The sequence below is a fragment of the Myotis yumanensis genome, unplaced genomic scaffold (genome assembly GCF_028538775.1).
Source record: "Myotis yumanensis isolate MYYU_CA2020_CCGP unplaced genomic scaffold, mMyoYum1.0.hap1 SCAF_6, whole genome shotgun sequence".
Classification (NCBI taxonomy): Eukaryota; Metazoa; Chordata; class Mammalia; order Chiroptera; family Vespertilionidae; genus Myotis; species Myotis yumanensis.
This window is the reverse complement of record NW_027223757.1, coordinates 36,388,995-36,404,212: the sequence shown is the minus strand read 5'-3', so window position 1 is coordinate 36,404,212 and position 15,218 is coordinate 36,388,995. Positions and strand designations below refer to the sequence as shown.

Below are 15,218 nucleotides of genomic sequence, written 5' to 3'. Positions count from 1 at the left end.
GGATTGTTGTGTTTTCATTGTCATTAGTGTCCAGGATGTTTTTAATTTCTTCTTTGATGTCATCGGTAACCCAATCAATATTTAATAACATGCTATTCAGCTTCCAAGTGTTTGAGTATTTTGGGTTGGTTTTATTGTAGTTTATTTCTAACATTATGCCATCGTGGTCTGAGAAGAAGCTTTTTATGATTTCAATCTTCTTGAATTTGTGGAGACTTTGCTTGTGACCCAATATGTGGTCTATTTTTGAATATGTCCCATGAGCACCTGAGAGGAATGTATATTCCGCAGCTGTGGGGTGAAGTGTTCTGAAGATGTCAATTAAGTCCATCTGATCTAGTGAGTCATTTAGGATTGCTGTTTCTTTGCTGAGTTTTTGTCTAGTGGATTTATCCAGTGATGTCATTGGTGTATTAAAGTCCCCTACTATGATTGTATTGTTGTCGATCTCTCCCCTGATATCTTCCAGAAGTTTTCTTATGTATGTGGGTGCTCCTGCATTGGGTGCATATATGTTTACCAGGGTTATATCTTCTTGTTGTATTGATCCCTTTAGTATTATGAAGTGGCCTTCCTTATCTCTGGTTATGGCCTTCACTTTGAGATGTATTTTGTCAGATATAAGTATTGCTACCCCAGCTTTCTTTTCCTTTCCATTTGCGTGAAAGATATTTTTCCATCCCTTCACTTTCAGTCTGTGTGAGTCCCTTCTAATGAGGTGGGTCTCTTGTAGACAGCAGATGTATGGGTCTTGTTTTTTTATCCATTCAGCCACTCGATGTCTTTTGGTTGGAGCATTTAGTCCATTTACATTTAAAGTTATTATTGAAAGGTATTTGTTTGTAGCCATTTCTTTTTTGTGTGTGTGTATGTGGCTGTTTTCTTTCTGAGCTTGATATTTCTTCTTTTTACACCAGTCCCTTTAGCATTTCTTGCATGGCTGGCTTGGTGGTGATAAACTCCCTTAGCCCTTTTTTGTCTGTGAAGCTTCTTATTTCCCCTTCAATTTTGAATGATAGCCTTGCTGGATAGAGTATTCTTGGATTCAGTCCTTTGCTTTGCATCACTTTGTAGATTTCCGTCCATTCTTTTCTGGCCTGATGTGTTTCTGTTGAGAAATCATTTGATAATCTAATGGGAGATCCCTTGTATGTTACTTTCCGTCTCTCTCTTGCAGCCTGTAAGATTCTCTCTTTATCCTGAACATTTGCCATGGTAATTATGATGTGTCTTGGTGTGGGTCTTTTCGGGTTCACCTTGTTTGGAACTCTCTGGGCTTGTGTGACTTTTTTCTTCCCCACCTCAGGGAAGTTTTCTGATATTATTTCTTCGAATAGGTTTTCTAATCCATGTTCGTCTTTCTGTTGTTCTGGCACCCCTATTATTCGTATGTTGTTTCGTTTCATGTTGTCCCAAAGCTCCCTTAGGCTCTCCTCCTGTCTTTTAATTTTTTTCTCCATTTGCCGTACAGTTTGAGTGTGTTTTGCTTCCTTGTCTTCTAATTCACTAATTCGGTCCTCCGCTTCTCCCAGTCTACTGTTGATACTTTCAATGGAGTTTTTTATTGAAGCTATGTCACTCTTCATTTCTTCTTGGGACTTACTTAAGTTGTTGATTTTTTCATCTGTTTCTTCTAGCTTCTTGCATAAGTAGTTGAGTTTTTCATCTGTTTCTTCTTGCTTCTTGAACATGTGGTGCATGTACTCTAGGAACCTTATTCTGAATTCTTTTTCCGTCATGTTGCATATCTCTGTCTCACTTAGCTGCTTTTCTGGGGAGTCCTCCTTTTCTTTCCTTTGGGGGTTTCTTTGCCTACCCATGTTTGATCTCGCTGACATATGTAGATGTTGAGATGTTCAGTGGCTGCTCCCTGGGTGGCAGGGGCTCCTTGGGTTGTGGTTGCTGCTCAGATGGTTGCGGTAGCAGCTGCTTTCCAGTTGGCAGCAGCTCCTCTGGTGGGTGTTGTTCACAGCTGTGTTGGCTCTTCTGGCTGGTAGGGGGAGGCTTCAAGTACAGTTGCTGTTCCACAGACAGAGGGTGTGGTGATCAGGAGGCTGTGGTGATCAGGAGGCTGCGGTGCTCAGGGGGCTGCTGTTGCTTGGATCTGCTGCGTTGATTTAAAGGCACAAAATACAACAGAGCAAGGCACAACGTACCAGGCACGGTCTGGGAAACGCTCCTCTCTTATGGGCACTGCATGGTCTGATCAGTTCCTCAGGATGCCCCCTTTAGTCTCAGTTCTCCGCAGTCACAAAATCCAAATCTCAAATCTCCTGGCGCCAGCAAACCCGCGGAACTCCTTACCCTGGTCAGGGTCTGTGTCTGTCCCAAGAGACGCGGCTGTCTGCCATGCGGTCTCCCTCCGACCCTCTGGGCTCAGGTCTGGCAGACTTTCCTGCCCAGATCCCTGGTTTTTAACCTTTCCAGGGGAGCTCTGCCCTTCCAGGCTGCAAGCCGTCTCACCAGCTGAGTAAATTTGCCAATTCGGGGTGGGTGTTATTAGTTTCAGCTGCTTACTCCGTTTGCTCCGGGACAAGACCTGGGACGCGTCTGCCTATATCGCCGCCATCTTCCAACCCTCTGAAATCTATATAATTTTATTAACCAATAATGTCACCCAAATACATTTAATTTAAAAATTAAATAAATAAGCTTTCTTTGAATGATCTTAGAGCTTTGAAATTTAATGTCTTTTTAAGGCAGTTTGAAAAATACATATAAAATGACTCTCCTCTTTGAAATGTAATCCTCTCACATAAGTCCTGGTCACATTCTTTAATACACCTAAACACCTGATTTTAAGTAAAAGTCACAAGGAAAAGGTATCTTTGTTAATCCTCACCCGAGGATATTTTTCCATTGATTTTTAGAGAGAGTGGAAAGGAGGGGAAGAGACAGAGAGAGAAACATAGATATGAGAGAGGCACATTGATTGGTTGCCTCCCATACAAGCCCTGACTGATGCCAGGGATCAAGCCTGCAACCCAGATGTACATGTCCTTGACGGAAATCGAACCCGGGACCCTTCAGTCTGCAGGCCGATGCTCTATCCACTGAGCAAAACCGGCTAGGGCAAAAGGTCATATCTTTGACTACAAAGTTATCTTGTATAGAAAATATATCCTAAATGAAGTCTTAAGGCTAACAACAAACTTGGAAAAACACCACCAAACTGTCAGACATTAAAGGGCTAATTTACTTGATTTATGGAGCTTGTAAGAATCATTTTTAAAAAAGAAAAATACTTCAATAGGACATTTCACAAATATAAAGTAAAATAGTCAAAAGTTATATGAAAATATTACTATCCACCCTAACTGGTTTGGCTCAGTGGATAGAGCGTCGGCCTGCGGACTGAAGGGTTCCAGGTTCGATTCCGGTCAAGAGCATGTACCTTGGCTGTGGGCACATCCCTAGTAGGGGGTGTGCAGGAGGCAGCTGGTTGATGTTTCTCTCTCATCGATGTTTCTAACTCTCTATCCCTCTCCCTTCCTCTCTGTAGAAAATATATATATATATATATATATATATATATATATATATATATATGAAGAAAATATTACTACCTTACTTAAAGGATGTAATTTGAAGCAATGGAAATATATTTTTCATCTATCAGATTGGGAAAATGTTTTTAAATATATTTTTTATTTCAGAGAGGAAGGGAGAGAGAGAGAGAGACAGAAACATCAATAATGAGAAAGAATCATTGATTGGCTGCCTCCTGCATGCCCCCTACTGAGAATCAGCCAGCAACCTGGGCATGTGACCTGGTTCATAGACTGACGCTCAACCACTGAGCCACACTGCTGGGCCAGATTGAAAAAATGTTTTAAGCTTAATAGTATCAAGTGGTATCAATAGAAAACTGGTTGAATAAATTAAGGTCCATAACCACAGTGGCATATTCTAAAGCCATTAAAAATAATGCTATTGAGAAGATGATATTATATTGTTAACTAGAGGGCCGATGCACAAAATTCGTGCAAGGGCCTTAGCCCCAGCCCGTGCCCACTGCGGCTTTGTCCGGAAGGAAGGATGCGTCCAAAAGGATGTCCAGTCTAATTAGCATATTACGCTTTTATTATTATAGATGTGGAAAGATCAGTAAGATATCATAGCATTTCTAGATTTTTAAAAAATATATATTTTATTGACTTTTTACAGAGAGAAAGGGAGAGGGATAGAGAGCTAGAAACATCGATGAGAGAGAAACATCAATCAGCTGCCTCCTGCACACCCCCCAATGGGGATGTGCCCGCAACCAAGGTACATGCCCTTGACTGGAATCGAACCTGGGACATTTCAGTCTGCAGGCTGACGTTCTATCCACTGAGCCAAACCAGTCAGGGCTCTAGGTATTTTTTAAAGATATATATGTGCTGGCATATGACTAAAAACTTTGGTAAGATCATAAGAAGTCATTTATAGTAGTTGCTTTTCTGCAGAAGAACCAGATTAAGGAAGATAGAGATTTCTTATTTTTCATTTTAAATCTTTCTGTATTTCTTGAATTCTTATTATGCATATATTTCTTTAATATTTCTAAAATGTCAACAGAAGTTACCCAGAGGAACAAATTATAATTTTTATTTGCTACCTTATACTGTTCTGCATTTTTAAAAATTAATTTCTGTAAAAATTTACTCGAAGATATTATTTTTCAAATTGCAGCTTATAACCCTTTAGTGGATTATTAAATCAGTTTAGTGAGTTGCAGCCAGCATTCTCCACTCCCAAAACAAGTGAGATTACCTAAACTAAACTAAAATAGAAAATAATCTAAAACACCAGTGCACATCACAGGTTTTAAGCAAGAGAGAGAGCCAAAGCAATAATAAATCAGCCAAAAAAGTTTAAAAACCACTGCTCTGGAATATTATGTTACAAGTATTTTGAATAAAATACTCAGAAAAAATCTTAGTGGCCTTACAATTTCCATTTCAAAAATAAGAATTATTTTATATTAAAATGAGTTTTGTTTATGTTTTTGTAAAATATATTTTATTAATTTTTTACAGAGAGGAAGGGAGAGGGATAGATAGTTAGAAACATAGATGAGAGAGAAACATCAATCAGCTGCCTCCTGCATACCCCCTACTGGGGATGTGCCCGCAACCAAGGTACATGCCCTTCATCGGAATCGAACCTGGGACCTTTCAGTCCGCAGGCCAACACTCTATCCACTGAGCCAAACCGGTTAGGGCTAAAAGGAGTTTCTATATGTCAATTCTTAATATGACCAACTTGAAAAGGTCATGAAGAAAAAATATAATTTCTGAAAACTCAGAGAGAAAACTTAAAAAGATGTACTAAGATGTCATTTATACAACATATACTAAGACTTGAGTGAATTCTAAAAAATGAACATAGGTATTTGGAATAGTATAAGTTATACACATTAATCATCTCTGAAATTGACAATATTGAAATTAAAGAAGTTTAGTTAAGATTGTTTATCCATAAAGAGATCACCAAAATAAAAGATTTTTTTAAAATGAGGCTGAGAATTTCAGAATACTGAGAGAAGACCACATAGTTAAAATACATGTACAACAAAAAATCATGAGGGCACATATTTTTAGTTGTTTTTGGTTTTTTTGTCTTTTTTTCTTTTTGTCTTTTTTTGGTGTCAAAGGATGTGTTTGTTCGGGTTACAAATACAATCTATTGCCCAATCACCTGTTTGATCAAGAAGGTAACTACAAAATGACTAGCCAGAGTTAAGACCACAGTTCAGTCACTAAATTAAGTAAAATTAAGGACTATAGCAGAATGAAATCAAGACTTTGTTTTCACCAACATAACAACCAAACCATGTATATTATTAAGTCATACCATCTGTAGAAAACTCATTTGTTTTTTTTAACTCTCACTAACTTCAATTTCATGGATCTTTACTACTTACCTTACATTATCTCTTCCTCCCTATTAGCTACCCCTCATCCTCCACTACTCCTTGCTTGTTCTTTACTTCCTTTGTTCCTTTCCATTTATCCATAAGCTCTCATTCTTCCAAATCCCTTTAGCAATTATATATACCACTCATTTGAAATTTAACAAGTTATTTCTTATATTCTTTATCTTTTTTACACATATCCTAATGTTTTCACATATAGATATATGCTTATACTAACTATTTGGTAAACTGAATCGTCATTCCATATTAAAAGTGTGGTCAATATCACTAACTCCTTTTAGTTATATTTTTAAGTTCTCAAATAATCCAGAAGTCAAAAGTTGTTCAGAGCACGGGTTCCATGACAAAAAAGATTTAGGTAATCAATATATGTCCTAGAAGATTGGGACCATAGGCCCAGGCTAACTCTGGAAGCAATGAGTTCAGTAAGTCTAAAAGAAAGAGGGGGAGGGAAGATAGTACCTGATATGGGTAATGGCAGTAAGAACAGAAAGGAGGTGGTGACTAAAAAGAGGACAGGGCAGATTCAATAGGACTCAGTAACTGATATGCTAATGCCTAATGATCCAGGATGGTACAAGCAACTCAACAGATAGTGGTACAATTTAGAGACAAGGAAAAGCATTACAGCTTTGAGATGAGGATCAATGTTGATTTTAGAATCAGATATGATGAGTTTGAGATGTTCATGGGTGCATATCGATGGTGGGCTTGGATATGAGAGAACTCAACTAGAGGCAAAAAAAATGAAGAGTCATCAGGACAGATAGAAGATTACTCAGGATGTGTTTTTCATGAAGAGATGAGAAAGGCAATTAGTGGAGAGCTCTTTTGGGAAATAAAACATTGGGAAAAAGAGACATTTAAGAAAAAAAGGATCACATAAAGACTCAGTATGTGTGCTCAGAGAAGGAGAAGACTCCTTCTCCCAAGAGAGGATCCTATATAATAAAAGGCTAATATGCAAATCAACCAAATGGCAAAATGACCGGTTGCTATGATGCACATTGACCACCAGGGGGCAGATGCTCAACGCAGGAGCTTCCCCCCTGGTGGTCAGTGTGCTCCCACAGGGGGAGCACTGCTCAGCCATAAGCTGGCAAGTGCAGCAGCAGTGGCGGGAGCCTCTCCTGCCTCCAAGACAGCACTAAAGACCCCGAGGGGCCCCGGATTGCAAGAGGGCACAGGCTGGGCTGAGGAACCCCCTCCCCGCCGCCCGCCACCCCAGTGCATGAATGTCGTGCACCAGGCCTCTAGTATTGTTATAAAAACCAAGAAGGGTTTCCTTCCTCTCAGAAGGGAGAACAGATGACTATTTCAAGTGTTGAGAGAATTATCTATTGGATTTTCAGCCTCTGTTGGAGATATTTAGGAAGCTATGAAAGAACAGTTTTTCTCCACTGAAATGACAAATTCTATGAGTATAGATATCACATCTGTCTTGTTTATTGTTACTTATTGCACAGAGAACAAGGCAAGGCCAGTCATGTGGTGAGCATTCATTAAATATTTTTTGAACTACACTGAAAGTAGAAATAAAATCAGATTGTAACAAAAGCTAGCTGTCCTTGATAGTTAATGGTGAGGAGAAACCACCTGGCTATAAACAGAGGAGCACTGAGAACTCAGAGAGGTATTTTCAGATTGTTTAGCTTTGTACGGTAGGAGAGACTTCAACATTTTTTAAATATGAAGAGTGAAGAATCCATGGGGAACAGAAAGTAAACATCTGCTTAGACTTCACATATGACTGCTTCCAGAATTATTTGCTAACTTTAGCTCAAAGAAATATCTAATTGTTAAAGACTTGAAATTTTAAAAAATGAGTAGGGAAAAAAATCAAGCAACATTGGCTCATGATACAGAACAGGGGCTCCTTATAAATGAGTATGGGAAAATCAGCTACTAAACCATTGTATCTTCTTCCCAGTTTCCTACCTTCCTTTACTTCTAACTCACAAATTCTTTAAAGATGCCCCTACAGCATTGACAACAATACCTTGTGAAAGTCAGACGTCAGTAAAGGTGGGGTGGTTAGAAAGGGGGCACAACTAAGGAAAAGGGAAGGAAGAAGAAAGAACTGAAAGATCCTTCAGGAAGGGTGTTGTTCTTAAAATAAAAAACTACCAACATAGCTTCAGTTGTCAATATAGTGACATGGTAAGACCCATGTCATTAAAAAAAAAAAAAAAAAAGACAAACCATAATCTCACATAAAATTCCACGCTTCAGAATCTCTCAATTCTAGATATCTCTGGTATCTATTAAATGTGACCACTTTTTAAAAGATCTGATCAAACAAAAATAGTGATACTGAGTTAGCAGTTTCTGTTATCCTAAAAATATTTCTGAAAGTAACACTGAAGCTCCTTGACCTGATTCTACAGCTTTCTCACTGGCTGGCCTCTTGCTTGCATACTACCTCAAGCCACACCAAACTGCCTCTAGATGCTCAGTGCAAATACTCAGACACTCACCTTCAAGATTCAGCTCAATCTTCCTCTCTGTCCTTTGTGAAACCTTTTCCTGACAGCCCCATTCCACCTTTCTCTGCCCACCACCCATCCTTTCTTGAAATAGATGATTCTAAGCAAAGTGAAATACAAGAGATTGTTACAAAAATTTTGAAAATACAAAATTCAAGAATATCACCAAAGCAATACCTAACTAGATGTCTATAGCTTTGCCAACAACAATCCACATCACCCTTAGAGCTACTGGATTTGAACCCTTAGAAATAAGCAATCACAAAACAGAACCAATATTTTATTGATTTTTTTTACAGAGAGGAAGGGAGAGGGATAGAGAGTTAGAAACATCGATGAGAGAGAAACATCGATCAGCTGCCTCCTGCACACCCTCCACCAGGGATGTGCCCACAACCAAGGCACATGCCCTTGACCACAATCGAACCCGGGACCCTTCAGTCCACAGGCCAACGCTCTATCCACCGAGCCAAACCGGCCAGGGCCAGAACCATTTTCAAATAGAAATAAATGTACTGTTTTTGCCCAGATTATAAAGGATATAAGTTAAAGAATAACTAAGTGTATACTGTGCTATCTCCCCAGATGTAAATGTGATTATAACTATAATTTTATATGCAGGAATGTGTACAAATTTATAGTGCTCTAAGACAATGTCTCCCAACTGATGTTATATAAGATATTAATAGCTATGCGGTTGCTTCCCCCTCCCCAAAATTTGGAAATGCTAAGTCAAACAGATTTCTAGACTATGTCTCAAAGCCCTGAACAGGCTAAGGTACACTATGGAACTCCAACAGGCGGCAAACATCCTTTCCTAAATACACTGACCATGGAACCCGCCTCCTTCCAAAACAGAGCTTCTACCAACATTTCCAGGTACTAGTATTCTGTGGAACATAGTTTGGAAAATAAATACTACTCTCAAGACTGCCTACATGTTCTGCATTGAATAGACAAATAAATTTACTATAATAAACATTATAATAAACATTAAATAATGTTTGATCTTTAGAAATAGCAGGCCTATATGGAACCATCTATAAACAATTTTTCTTCTAACAGATTTCACGAAGAACACAGACAGATCCTCCTCAGGAAGTGGGGGTTCTCCTCAACTCTAGCGCTACTGAAGCAGGTGCTCTGCTGCTGCAGTTTACTTGTGTTCCTCACATATGTGTTATACCTAACTATATCTTGGCTCATTTCATCCACTCTGTACATCAGCAACTGTAGATTCTTTCCCAAACGATTGCTACTAGTAAGGCTGAGAAATTCATGTTTACCTGCTACAGCTGACTTCTCAAGTTCCCACATTAGGATATTGATCAGATGTGAATTGTTAATTATAATCAGTACTTCTTCAAATTTGTGTTCAAAAGTAATACTTTCCTATTTCAGTGCTTCAGGAAGAAAACCCTTCTCTTTACAGATTTCCATCAGTATAGGAGTTAGTCTTGCATGCCTTCAGGGAGAGAGACCGTTGGGCAGTTTTTATGGGATCGTAAATGAGAAGGACAGATTCTTCAAAGGCAGCTGATAACTGAACTAAGAATCCAGGACCACCTGGGTGACAAACCAGCCATAGTATGTGGAGACTAATACCAGCCCCCGTGGAGATGGTCAATGGTGACATGATGAAGGCTCTGCATCATTTCCATCTGATATTGGACTTTGTCAAAGTCAGCATCACCTTCTGTGTGCTGGGGGAAAGGTAAGCAGTTGGTAATTTCAAGCCGATCTTCTACAACCAGGCCCCAAAGCACTCCTTGTCCTTCTTGATTATGTTTGATTATCTTTAATGCCAGGAAGCCATCTAGCTGCACTTGCTTCATGGCTAAATCTCCAGACCCGCCTTTGCCCTTCCCTGCTGTGCAGGGGGTGGAGCTAAGACTTGGTGGTGCAGCCAGTGCCTCCCTCGAGGGATGCCATCTTTCCAGCGTGACAGGAAGAAAGAGCTGTAGTGCTTTATTCTAAGGTTCTTTGTACCTAGCAAAACTCCTTTGAATGAGGCCCAAAACAAAAACCTGAAAGAATGTTTATTTGACTTCATATATATTTCAACAAATGTAATTTTATAATTTTTCTAAGCATAAAATACCAATGTTGAAAGTTTCCTTTGATTTTAAAAATTTTACTTTGGCAATATTTTACTAAGAAAATGATTATAATCATACTAATTATTCTTCTTTTACTGAGCTAAAATTCATATAACATTAACTTGACCATTTTAAACCGTACAATTCAGTAACTTCCTGTACCTTCATAATGTTGTGCAACTATCATCACTGTCTAATTCCAGAACATCCCAAAAAGAAAACCCACACCAATTAAGCAGTTACTCTCCCAGACCCTGACAACCATTAATCTGCTTTCTGTCTCTATGGATTTGCCTATTCTATACATTTCATATAAATGGAATCATACCATATGTGGCTTTTTGTGTCTGGTTTCTTTAACCTAATGCTATTAAGATTTATCCATCTTACAACAAGCATCAGTACTTCACTTCTTTTTATGGCTGAATAATATTCTATTGTATGCATATATTACATTTTATTTATCCATTCATCAGCTAATGGACATGTAAATTGTTTCCAATTTTTGGCTATTATAAATAATTCTGCTATAAACGTTTGTGTACAAGTTTTTGTTTGAACACCTGTTTTCAGTTCTATTGGGCATACTCCTAAGAGTAGAACTGATGGGTCATAGGGTAATTCTATGCTTAGCTTTTGGTAGAACCACCCAAATGTTTGCCATAACATCTAAACTATTTTACATTTCCATCAACAATGTATTAAGGCTCCAATTCTCCACATCCTTGCCAACAACCCTTATTTTCATTTTATTATTACTAGAAGACCAGTGTGCAAAAGCACACGGCCCCGCCCACCTGCGCGAGCCTTGCCACACTCACCCACCCACCGCCCCACCTGCCTGCTCGCCTCCAAGCACCCGGGACCTGGGCTGCTTCACTCCAGCCACCGCCACCACCCACCCGGTTCCTCATGGTTCCCCGTCCAGTCATTGGTTGTTACGGTGTTACGGTATTACAGCCACAGGCCTTTTATAATATAGACTAGAGGCCCGGTGCACGAAATTCGTGCATGGCAGGGGGGGATCTCTCAGGCCAGCCTGCACCCTTCTCCAATTCAGGACCCCTCGGAGGATGTCCGACTGCCTCTCACAATCCGGGAGCACTGAGGGCCAGTTCACAATGTCTAACGTATCTGATAGTAGCTTACTCACTAAGTGAAAAAAACATTATGTTAATAGGTTAAGAGCATCAAAATTAACTTGATCATTTAAACTAAGCCAGCATTTTCTGAACACTCCTTTATATGAGACACTATGTGGGTTTTCTGCACTTAATTAAAAGTCCAATGACTGTTTAATGCCTTTACAATGGTTCTATCATTCATTTCATATGTTCTAATACCTTGGCAAAACTTAATTTAAATGATCACCTTGAAATGTCATGCAGTTTGCTTTTCACAGCATTTTTTTATGATGAATAACCAAAAACAATGGAACATCTTTCTTTTACAAGAATAATTTTAAAGTATTCTTGGATTGTAAATATTTTTATTTTAGCATCCTAAAACAGTTGGCAGTACTAAGTAATATTCTTCATGAACAAAAGCATATTACATTTATTAAGACAGCATATATTTTCTCTATGGAAGGAAGTGCAACAATGCTAATTATGTTTTAAATCCATGGGGAACACTAAAAGGAGTTATGTAAATAACACTGAACTTCTCTTCTGAGCTTGGGTTAGGCAGATTATGGGGATAAAAAGTAATTAATTTACAGATGTAAAATGTTTCTTTAATTCCACATCTAACACTTAACTTTTAAGAACTTTTAAAAGTAAATTATGCTCAAGTATAAGGAAATAATAAATATAACAACATATGTATCATTTTTATAGTATTTAACCTGACAGTATACCTTAGACTTAATAAGCACTCTCTGTACAAAACAAATAAACCAAGCCATAAAACTCATATTTCTACTTGTTAAAAGTATCCATCACTGAACCACCCATGAGTTCAAAAACTTTATCAAACTTTAATTTAAAAATCATGACAAAGAAAAGTATCTACTGAATGACATAGAAACAGTGTGCACTGTATGATCCCAGGTAATGTTGGTACTGAAGATTTAGGAACTACACTTTGAGAACCAGTACATAAAATCATGGCAAAGAGTCTCTCTATAGAAACATTAAAGTATTACATAATCTTTATAGAATAGTCAGACATTATCTGGAAATGCCTAAGAAGATCACAGGCTTTGACAGACCCAAGTTAAACAAGAAACAGGAGCCCTAGCAAGTTTTGCTCACTGGCCCTCAGACTATAGTGTCATGCATTCAATTCCAATCAAGGGCACAAACCTCAGTTGCAGGCTCCATCCCATGAGAAAGCAAAAAAACACTCAATTAGAAGAGCAAAAAGAAAAAAAGAGTAAGAAAATAGTGTAAGGAGCCTCTGGGACAACTACAAGCATACCAACATTTGCATTATGCAGTTGCCAGAAGGAAAAGAGAGTGAGCAAGATATTGAAAACCTATTTGAAGAAATAATGACAGAAAACTTCCCCTACCTGGGGAAAAAAAGTAGACTTACAAGTCCAGGAAGCGCAGAGAGTCCCAAACAAGAGAAACCCAAAGAGGCCCACACCAAGACACATCATAATTAAAATGCCAAGGGTTAAAGACAAAGAGAGAATCTTAAAAGCAGCAAGAGAAAAGCAATTAGTTACCTACAAGGAATACCCATACAACTGTCAGCTGATTTCTCAACAGAAATATGCAGGTCAGAAGGGAGTGGAAAGAAATATCCAAAGTGATGAATAGCAAGGACCTACAATCAAGATTGCTATATCCAGCAAAACTATCATTTAGAATTGAAGGTCAGATAAAGAGCTTCACAGATAAGAAAAAGCCAAAGGAGTTCATCACCACCAAACCAGTATTACATGAAATGCTGAACGGTATTCTTTAAGAAGAAACACAAAAATCAAATATATGAATAAAAGGCAATAAACACATATATATCAATAATTGAATCTAAAATATCAAATAAACAAACAAGCAGAACAGAAACAGAATCATAGATCCAGAGAACATTCTGATGGTTGCCAGATATTGTAGGGATGGGTGAAAAAGGTAAAGGGATCCCATGATTATTTTTTAACAACTTGGTTGTTAAAAAATAATCATGGGATATAAAGTACAGCATGGGGGATATAGTGAATAATATTCTGATAACTATGTATGATGTTAGATGGGTATGAGATTATCAGGATGATCACTTAGTAAGTTATATAATATCTAATCACTGGGGTGAATACTTGAAACTAATATAATACTGTATGTCAACTGTATTTGAAAAATGACAAACTAAATGTAAAAGCAAAAATTCCCACAAAAAAATAGAAGATAGACTGTCAGGTGTGTCTCAGTGGTTGAGCGTTGACCCATGAACCAGGAGTTCACAGTTCGATTCCCAGTCAGAGCACATGCCCGGGTGTGGCTTTGATCCCCAGTAAGGGGCATGCAGGAGGCAACCGATCAATAATTCTCTCTCATCATTGATGGTTCTCGCTCTCTCTCCCTCTCCCTTCCTCTCTGAAATCAATTAAAAAACAATTTGTTTAATTAGAAGATAGTATCTTAGGTATGTACATTTGAGGTAGTGAAAAAAGACCCCTCCACAGTGCCCACCACCCAGGAAGAACTTCAGTGAAAAATAGGACTAGAAAAACTCTATCCACTAGCCTGGCAAAATATGAGGAAGTTTGCTATATGTCCTGGGCCTTATATTGTGCAGCATGCAGAGCATACCACAGGCAAAGAGAAAACCTTAAAATCAAACAGGGAGAACACAGACTTCCTGAAAAGCCAAGACATCACTGACATCATTGACAACAGACATCACATCATGAATAACCAAGGCCAGAAGACCATGGAGAAATCTTCAAAGTGCTGAAGAACAAACTTCAAAAAGAACAAACTGTATTTCAAAAGTGGGGACAAAATAAACATTTTTGGTCAAAAACTTTTAAAAATTTGTCATTTAACAAGCCCTTGATTAAAGAAACACTAAAAATATACCTCAATAAGGAGTGTGCACAAAAAAAGAATCAAGTAGATCTAAATAAGTGCTGACTGTTAAGAAACTAAAAATATACAAAGTTGGGGACTAGGGGTAGAGGTTAAGTGAAAACAAGGTAGAACTAAAATAATAGAAATAAAAGAAAATAGCTGAATTAAAAACTTCTAAGGTCCTTGCATGGAGGGAGCTGGATAAACTTGAGAATTTAAGTCAAATACGTATGTAAAAATGCAAGAGTAATTACTAACCTAGAAATAATATAAGTTATTTCCAAACCAGAAGTTTAGGAAAAAAGGAAATAAGGAAAACTCAATCAATACTTCATAAATCAGAAAAGAAGGGGTGGAGGGGGAGAATCAAAGCATCAGACACAGATAACTTAAAAATAAGATAATAGAATTCTAAATACATGAATAGACACATTAATGTAAACAGATTAAACTCTCCCAACTTAAAAAGGATGCTTAGATTAGAAAGGATATTAAATTTAAAAGAAAAAATCAATTTCACAAAAATCAACCACTATTAGAAGGGTGCTACTGTTTCTCTTGAATAAAGAGCTAGAACAGTAAGCAGAATGGTTGTGTGTTTTTACAATATGCCAGTAGCTTTAACAATCCAATAGACAAGTGTTCTGAAAACCCTGATTCACACCAAGTTATGTAGCAGCAAATGGAATTAGAA

At 38.0% G+C, this 15,218-nt stretch overlaps 1 protein-coding gene and 1 pseudogene across 3 annotated transcripts in view; both read right to left on the bottom strand.

Moving 5' to 3' along the window:
* CDK19 (cyclin dependent kinase 19) overlaps positions 1 to 15,218 on the bottom strand; it is a 125,632-nt gene that overhangs the window by 64,692 nt on the left and 45,722 nt on the right. The gene's annotated exons all lie outside the window — the stretch shown is intronic.
* On the bottom strand, positions 9,475 to 10,338 carry LOC139012782 (eukaryotic translation initiation factor 3 subunit H pseudogene; annotated as a pseudogene).